General features: G+C 37.5%; 1 long non-coding RNA gene and 1 pseudogene across 1 annotated transcript in view; one reads left to right on the top strand and one right to left on the bottom strand.

Moving 5' to 3' along the window:
• The window catches only part of LOC113622828 (uncharacterized), a 29,900-nt gene that overhangs the window by 12,993 nt on the left and 8,778 nt on the right, over window positions 1–8,129 (bottom strand). The gene's annotated exons all lie outside the window — the stretch shown is intronic.
• LOC113622820 (protein CEBPZOS pseudogene) lies at window positions 2,604–5,337 on the top strand (annotated as a pseudogene).

Raw genomic sequence — 8,129 nt, 5'->3', positions numbered from 1 at the left:
CACACACACACACACACACACACACACACACACACACACACACACTCCCTCCCTACACAGTTTTTGTTGTTTTGGGTTTTTTTGGTTAAACAAGTATTTAGTATTTATATAACAACTTTGTAAATAACTATTACTCTCACCTGAGCCATTTCGTTTCTCAATGCACTTTTAATTTTCCCTGGAGTTAATAAGTACTTTCTTTGGCTTAATTTTCTAATTCCTTTCAAGTTCTATACCGTAACTGCTTTAAAAAAAATAGCAGGTACTCTACTGGATTAACTATTTACTTACTTAATTTTTTAAATTAATTAATTTATTTATTTTAAATGGATTTTTGGCTGTGCTGGGTCTTCGTTGCTGCGCACAGGCTTTCTCTAGTTGCGGCAAGCGGGCGCTACTCTTCACTGTGGTGCGTGGGCTTCTCATTGCGGTGGCTTCTCTTGTTGAGGAGCATGGGCTCTAGGCATGCGGGCTTCAGGAGTTGTGGTGCGTGGGCTCAGTAGTTGTGGCTTGCGGGCTTAGTTACTCCGTGGCATGTGGGATCTTCCCGGATCAGGGATTGAACCTGTGTCCCCTGCATTAGCAGGCGGATGCTTAACCACTGAGCCACCAGGGAAGTCCCTACTTACTTAATTTTTAAATGTAGACATGTCTGGGATCCTCCACTTTCCTGCTCTAATCTGGGTTATTTTTATTCTAGGCCTACTACAATACTGTGTTCTGGGAATTATTTTTCCCATCATCCTGGGAATTCACACCTTTCTCTTATATTGTGTTCCCTATTTACTGAGGCCCCTAAATTCCTTCCTTGATTCACTCCCTTATTTTAGTGGAGTACATTCTCCAGAGCTTTCTGAAGAAGAGCACATTGGCATAAGGATTCTGAAGTCTTTCTTGTCTTCTACCCTGACATTTGATTGGTAGTACAGTAGCTATAGAATTCTAGATTGGATTTCAGTTTTCCTTGGAATTCTGAAGGCGTTGCTTTCAAAATTTCCAGCTTTCCTCTCCTTTGAATGTGATCTGTTACCCCTCCCCAACCCTAGAGTTTTAGAATCTTCTCTTTAACGATAATATTCTAAAACTTCACAATGCTTTTTGTTTGTTCGTTTCATTCATTTCACTAGGCACTCAATGAACCCTTTCAATCTGGAGACTCGTGAACTTCTCTTCTGAGAAATCTTTATTTTTTTCCCCTTGATTATTTCCTCTCTTTTCTGTTCTTTCTGGACCTCCTTTATTTGAATATTGGACCTGCTCAAATGATTCTATGTTTTCTCTTCTTATTCAGTTCTTTTTTTCTACTCTGACGATGTCTTCAACTTTATCTCCCAAAGCTTCTATTAATTTATTTTTTTGTACAGCACAGGGAAATATAGTCATTATTTTATAATAACTTTAAATGGAGCATAATCTATAAAAATATTGGGGACTTCCCTGGCAGTCCAGTGGTTAAGACTCCAATGCAGGGGGCACAGGTTCGATCCCTGGTTGGGGAACTAAGATCCTACATGCCGCACGGCACAGCCAAAAAAAGAAAAAAACAACAAGTCTTATAAAAATATTGAATCACTATGTTGTACTCCTAAAAATAATATTGTAAATCAACTATACTTCAATAAAAAATTTAATTTTTAGTTTAACTAATACCTTTTTAATTTCCAAAAACTCTTCCTTGACTGCTGAATATTTATTTTTAGAGCATTTTTTTCTCATTTCATAGATTCAATATCATCTTTTGCCCCTTGGATTATCTCTTTTCTTGTAAATTTTTTTAATGTTTGCTTTATTTTCTCTTTCATGTTAAATGCTTTTCCCAAATCTCTCATGGTCCTTGGGTACTGTCCATATTTAAGCGTAAGGCATGAAAAAGATAGTTGGAAGCGAAGCGTGGGCTTGTGATTAGGCTGGGACACAGGTGTTTCCCTGGGTGCCCACCTTCCCTACTGCCAATATCTGTAAGTTTTTTTCCTTGGATTAACTGGTTTCCCAAGAGAAGAACCATCACATTTCTAAGCCTGAAAATCAGTCTTCTGACAGCTGTGTGAGGGGAAGAGGCTAGAGTCTAACCATTAACTCTGCAAACTTTCCCTCAGCTCCCACTCTCAGTTAGTTGGACCCCCCCTTCCCTTTGCTGTTTCTCATATTTCCAAATCCAGTCTCTGAGTCAACCTCTCTAAAGAGTAAACTTTCAATCCTAGAGGCTTGCCTTGTTCCACTCAGGCTGCTATAACAAAGATACCCTAAACTGAACTTTAAACAACAAACATTTATTTCTCATATTTCTTTTTTTTTAAAATTAATTAATTTATTTATTTTTGGCTGCGTTGGGTCCTCGTTGATGCACACAGGCTTTCTCTAGTTGTGGCAAGTGGGGGCTACTCCTTGTTGCGGTGCGCAGGCTTCTCATTGGAGTGGCTTGTCTTTGTTGAGGAGCATGGGCTCTAGGCATGTGGGCTTCAGTAGTTGTGGCACGTGGGCTCAGTAGTTGTGGCTCGTGGGCTCTAGAGCTCAGGCTCAGTAGTTGTGGCGCACGGGCTTAGTTGCTCCACAGCATGTGGGATCTATCCCAGACCAGGGCTTGATCCCATGTCCCTTGCATTGGCAGGCGTATTCTTAACCACTGCACCACCAGGAAAGTCCCTATTTCTCACATTTCTGGAGGCAGGGAAGTCTAAGGTCAAGATGCCAGCAGACCCTTGCAAGTACACACCTCAGGATGGAGGCACTATGGATCCACTGGCAAAGAAGATCTTTAAAGGAGGTTTAGCAGCTGAACTTGTGGACATTTTTGGAGCATATATTTTGTTTAAAAAGATAAACACAAGCCAAGATTTCAGGCAAACGATGAGGAAGAAATTTCCCTTCATCTTGGAAGTTTATTACAAATCCATTGAACACTCTGGAATGTATGGAATCAGAAAGCAAGATCAAGAAAAGTGGCTGAACAGCAAAAATTAGGAATTTGACCATGATCAAGGTTTGCCCTACTTCACAGCATCAGGCAAAATTAAAATACCAAAGTTGACATGGATGCATTTTAGAATATTTAAGGTTAAATGTAAATTCTAACTAAGTCAGAGGTTTTGTTCTTTGGACTGTTAAAAAACTGATGGAAGGTTTGTTTATTATGTTATAAATGAAGTTTTGTTTACTACTCAAAATAAAGTGGTTCTCCTTAAAAAAAAAAAAAAAGATGCCAGCAGATTTGGTGTCTGGTGAGAGCCTACTTCCTGGTTCATAGATTATGTCTTCTCACACTGTGTCCTCACATGTTAGAAGAGACAAGGGAGGTCCCTTTGGGCACTAACTCCAAACATGAAGGCTCCACCCTCATGACCGAATCACTTCCCCAAGCCCCCACCTCCTCATAATATCATATTGGGGGTTTGGATTTTAACATATGAATTTTGGGGGGACACAAATGTTCAGTTCATAACAAGGCCTTAACTGCTTTCTTATGTAGACTTTCATGTTCATATAGACTTTCTCATATTTTCAGTCCCACTCATACCCATACCTGTTGTGTATATTTTGAGCCTTTCCAGGATACTGCTGTGAAAATTGGCTTGCTCCTTGGAATTACCCTGTTATAAGCAGTTAGATTTGAGAAAATGAAAAACAGCCCTGCTGGCAATCAGACAGTGATATTCCTCCAGAACATAAACTATGTTTCCAAGGGACATGAAGAAGGTCACATAAATAGCATTTCTATACAATGCGATACCACAGCTGCAAAAATGACTAACAATCTTTTCTTCTAAGTGATTGCTGCATTGTTACCAATGACATCCCTGGTCTGGCTTTTTTCTTTCAGTTTCCTGAAAAAAGATTTCTGAGATATCCAATTGCTGAAAGGCCCCCATTTCTTAACCATATCCCATCCAAAGGTGGCACCTCTCTTCCCTAATCCCTCTTTAGAATCATGCAGCAAAAACCCTACCCTGTAAGAATTCCTTCCCAATTCTACCTTCCTGAGATGCCTCCAAGATTCCTCTGGGGTGTGTTCTCCCTTGCTGCAGAAAACTAAACAAACATAACTTTAACTCCAGGTGTGTTCCTGATGATCTCTGGTGGGTGAACATTGACAGAATTCAGCTTTCTGTGGTCTGCTAAATTAGTTAAGTCTTGTGTATCTAATCTCCAGGTTCTAAATATTGCTGAGCTCTCTCTCTGAGGCGGCCATAAGTTGGATCCCCCTTTTCCGCTGTGAGCCAACATTCTAGTGCCTAAAATTGTTTAAATTAGATTTCTATCAGTTGCAGCAAGTTCCTGAGAGTGTTAGTGGCAGAAGATCCTCAAACGAATAAATCTGAGATAGCATCTCCCACCCTACGCATATAAGCCATGACACTGAGTCCTGAGCATATAAATGTATTTCCAGACCAAGTCCTTCTACAAAGCATTAGATCTGCCTACCAAACTCCATCTGTATTGTCAAATTCTGCAATATCAAAACCTAATTCATCCTCCTTGCCACCACACTTGCTCCCCCCTCCTGCATTCCCTATGCCAGTTAATCTACCATTGAATCAGACACTAGAAACTCATTCTACATTATATTATAATATTTCCTCTCTTCATCTCCAAACATCCTATTATCACCAGGTTCTGACAAATTTACCTCCTGAGTACTTCTTGAATTTGTCCAGTTCCTCTGTCCTTAACACTACTGTCCTGTTTCCAAGTTTTTATCATCTGCCACCTAGAATAATACAGCTTCTAACTCTTTTCTCTACCTCCTGGGAAGCAACCCTTATTCCATACAGTTGTTGCTAGAAGTCACCATTAAAATGCAAATCTGATGTTTATGCTACCACTTATCAATGGCTTCCTACTGGCTGCAGGATAAAGTCTAAGCTCCTTATCAAGACAAACAAAACCCTCCCAGATCTGGTCCCTGTCCATTTTTCTAGTCTAAAAACACATTCAACTTCAAATTTAACGCTTTATTCCAGAAATACCAAACGTGTTGTTTCTCATCTCCTTTGTACATGCATTCCCTCTGGCCAACAAACTTCTCCTTCTTTGTCACATGGCTGATTCCTACTTATCTTCCAAGAAGCCCTGCCTACCCTGCACTCCCCAGCTTAGGTAACATTTGTTTAACCCAGAAGACTATCAGGTTCTCATGGGTAAGGGCTTTCTTTTATTCTACTTTGTATTTCCCAGTGAGTAGCATAAACACAGGCACATAATATGCATCCTATAGATAATTGTTATCACTTAAAATAGGATGGTATAACTATATGATATTTTGTATAAGCCTCATGGTAACCAGAAAGGAAAGACCTGTAGTAGATACACAGAAGATTATGATAAAGGAGTCAAAGCCTACTGCCATAAATATTTATCAAATCACAATGTAAGACAGCAAGAGAGGGCTCAAGGAACAAAGGATCTACAAAAGAGTTGGAAAACAATTAACAAAATGGAAATAGTAAGTTCTTACCTATCAGTAATTACTTTCAACATAAGTGGATTAAATTCTCCAATCAAAAGACATGGAATGGGAGTTCCCTTATGGCCTAGTGGTTAGAATTCCAGGCTTTCACTGCTGTGGCCCAGGTTCAATCCCTGGTAGGGGAACTGAGATCCCGTGAGCCACAAGAGTTTCACTTTAGCTTTAAGGACACACATAGGCTAAGAGTGAAGAGATAGAAAAAGATATTCTAAACAAATGGTAACCAAAAAAAAGCAGGGACAGACTTTAGATAAAATAGGCTGTAAGCTAAAAATGGTCAAAAGAGACAAAAATGGTTATTACATAAAGATAAAAGGGTCAATTCATCAAGGAGATACAGCGATATTAAATATTTATGCACCCAACATCAGAGCACTTAAATGTATAAAGCAAATGCTAACTGAACTAAAATAGAAATAAACAGCAATACAGTAATAGTTGGGGACTTTAATACCTAACTCTCAGCAGTGGATAATCCTGACAGAGAATCAATAAAGAAACAGCAGGTTTGAACAACACTGTAGAGGAAATATATACAGATACAGAACTTTCCATACAACAGCAGAATACACATTCTTCCCAAGTGCACATGGAACATTTTCTAGGATAAGATCATATTAACATAACATAAGCCACAAAACAAGTATCAACAAATTCAAGATAGAAATTATATCAAGTTTCTTTTCCAACCATAATGGTATGAAACTAGAAATCAATAACACAAGGAAATCTGAAAAATTCACAAATACATGGAAATTAAACAACACATTCCTGAACAACCAATGGATTAAAGAAGAAATCAAATGAGAAATTTAAAAAAATCATGAGACAAAATAGAAACACAATGTATCAAAACTTATCGGATGCAACAAAAGCAGTTCTAAGAGGAAAGTTTATAGCTATTAATGCCTACCTTAAAAACAAAAGAAAGATCTCAAATGAACAACTGAACAGTACACCTCATGGAACTAGAAAAAGAAGAGAACAAACTAAGCCTAAATTTAGCAGAAGGAAATAATAAACATTAGAGCAGAAATAAATGAAATAGAGAATAGGAAAGCAATGGAAAAGATGAACAAAACTAACAGCTGATTCTTTGAAAAGATTAACAAAATTGACAAACCTTTAACTAGACTACATACTAACAATGAACTACCTGAAAAAAATAAAGAAAGAAAACAATCCCATTTACAATAGCATCAAAAATAATAAACTACTTAGGAATAAATTTAACCAACTTGAAAGATCTGTACACTGAAAACGCTAAGGCATTGATTAAAGGAATTGAAGAAGACACAAATAAATGGAAAGATACTCCATGTTCATGGATCAGAAGAATTAATACTGTTAAATGTCTATTCTGCCCAAAGCCATATAGATTCGATGCAATCCCTATCAAAATTCCAATGGCTTTTTTTTTTTACAGAAATAGAAAAAAAAATCCTAAAATTTGTATGGAACCACAAAAGAATAGCCAAAGCAATCTTCAGAGAGAAGAACAAAGCTGGAGGCATTATACTTCCTTATTTCAAAGTATATTACAAAGCTATAGTAATCAAAACAGTATGGTACCAGCATAAAAACAGACACATAGTTTCCTAATCTGTAGTATGAGGAAAGCAAAATCACCTATGGACTTGCTCTGAATACTAAATAAAAATTTTTTAGTACCTAGCATAAACAAACAAAAAACAGACACACAGACCAATGGAACATAATTGAGAGCCCAGAAATAAACCAATGCATTTACAGCCAACCTATGTTTGACCAGGTAGTGAAGAATACTCACTAGGGAAGAGATAGTCTCTTCATTAAATGGTGTTGGGAAAACTGGATATTTACATTCAAAAGAATGAAACTGGACCCCTATCTTACAACAGTTGGACAAACTTCCTCAAAATGGATTGAAATTTAAATGTAAGGCCTGAAGTCATTAAAGCCCTAGAAGAAAACAGGGAAAGCTCCTTGATATTGATCTTGGCAATGATTTTTTTAGCTCTGACACCAAAAGCACAATCAAGAAAAGCTTAAATAAACAAGTGGGACTACATCAAACTAAAACGCTTCTGTGCAGCAAAAGAAATGATCAACAAAGTGAAAAGGCAATCTATGGAATGGGAGAAAATATGTGCAAACCATCTATCTAAAAAGGGGTTAATATCCAAAATATATAAGGAACTCCTACATCTCATGGCAAGAAACAAATAATCTAATTTTAAATGGGCAAAGGACCTGAATAGGTATTTTTCCAAATAAGATACACAGATGGCTAACAGGTACATGAAAACGTGCTCAACATCACTAATCACTAGGGAAATGTAAATCAAAACTACAATGAGATATCACCTCACATCCGTTAGAATGGTTATTATCAAAAAGATAAGAGATAACAAGTGCTGGCCAGGATGTGGAGAAAAGTTGGCGGGAATGTAAATTGCTACAACCATTCTGGATAACAGTATGGAGGGTCCTCAAAAAAATTAAAAATAAAACTACCATATGATCCAGTAATTCTACTTCTAGGTATATATCCAAAAGAAGTAAAATCACTATCTCGAAGATATCTGCACCTCTATGTTTACTGCAGCATTATTTGCAATAGTCAAGACATGGAAACAACTTAAATGTCCATCCATGGATAAATGGATAAAGAAATTGTGATAAA

The sequence above is a fragment of the Aethalodelphis obliquidens genome, unplaced genomic scaffold (genome assembly GCF_003676395.1).
Source record: "Aethalodelphis obliquidens isolate GAN/ISIS:26980383/991018 unplaced genomic scaffold, ASM367639v1 scaffold1, whole genome shotgun sequence".
Taxonomy (NCBI): Eukaryota; Metazoa; Chordata; class Mammalia; order Artiodactyla; family Delphinidae; genus Aethalodelphis; species Aethalodelphis obliquidens.
Note: the sequence above shows the minus strand (reverse complement) of the source record. Positions and strands in the feature narration are given on the sequence as shown.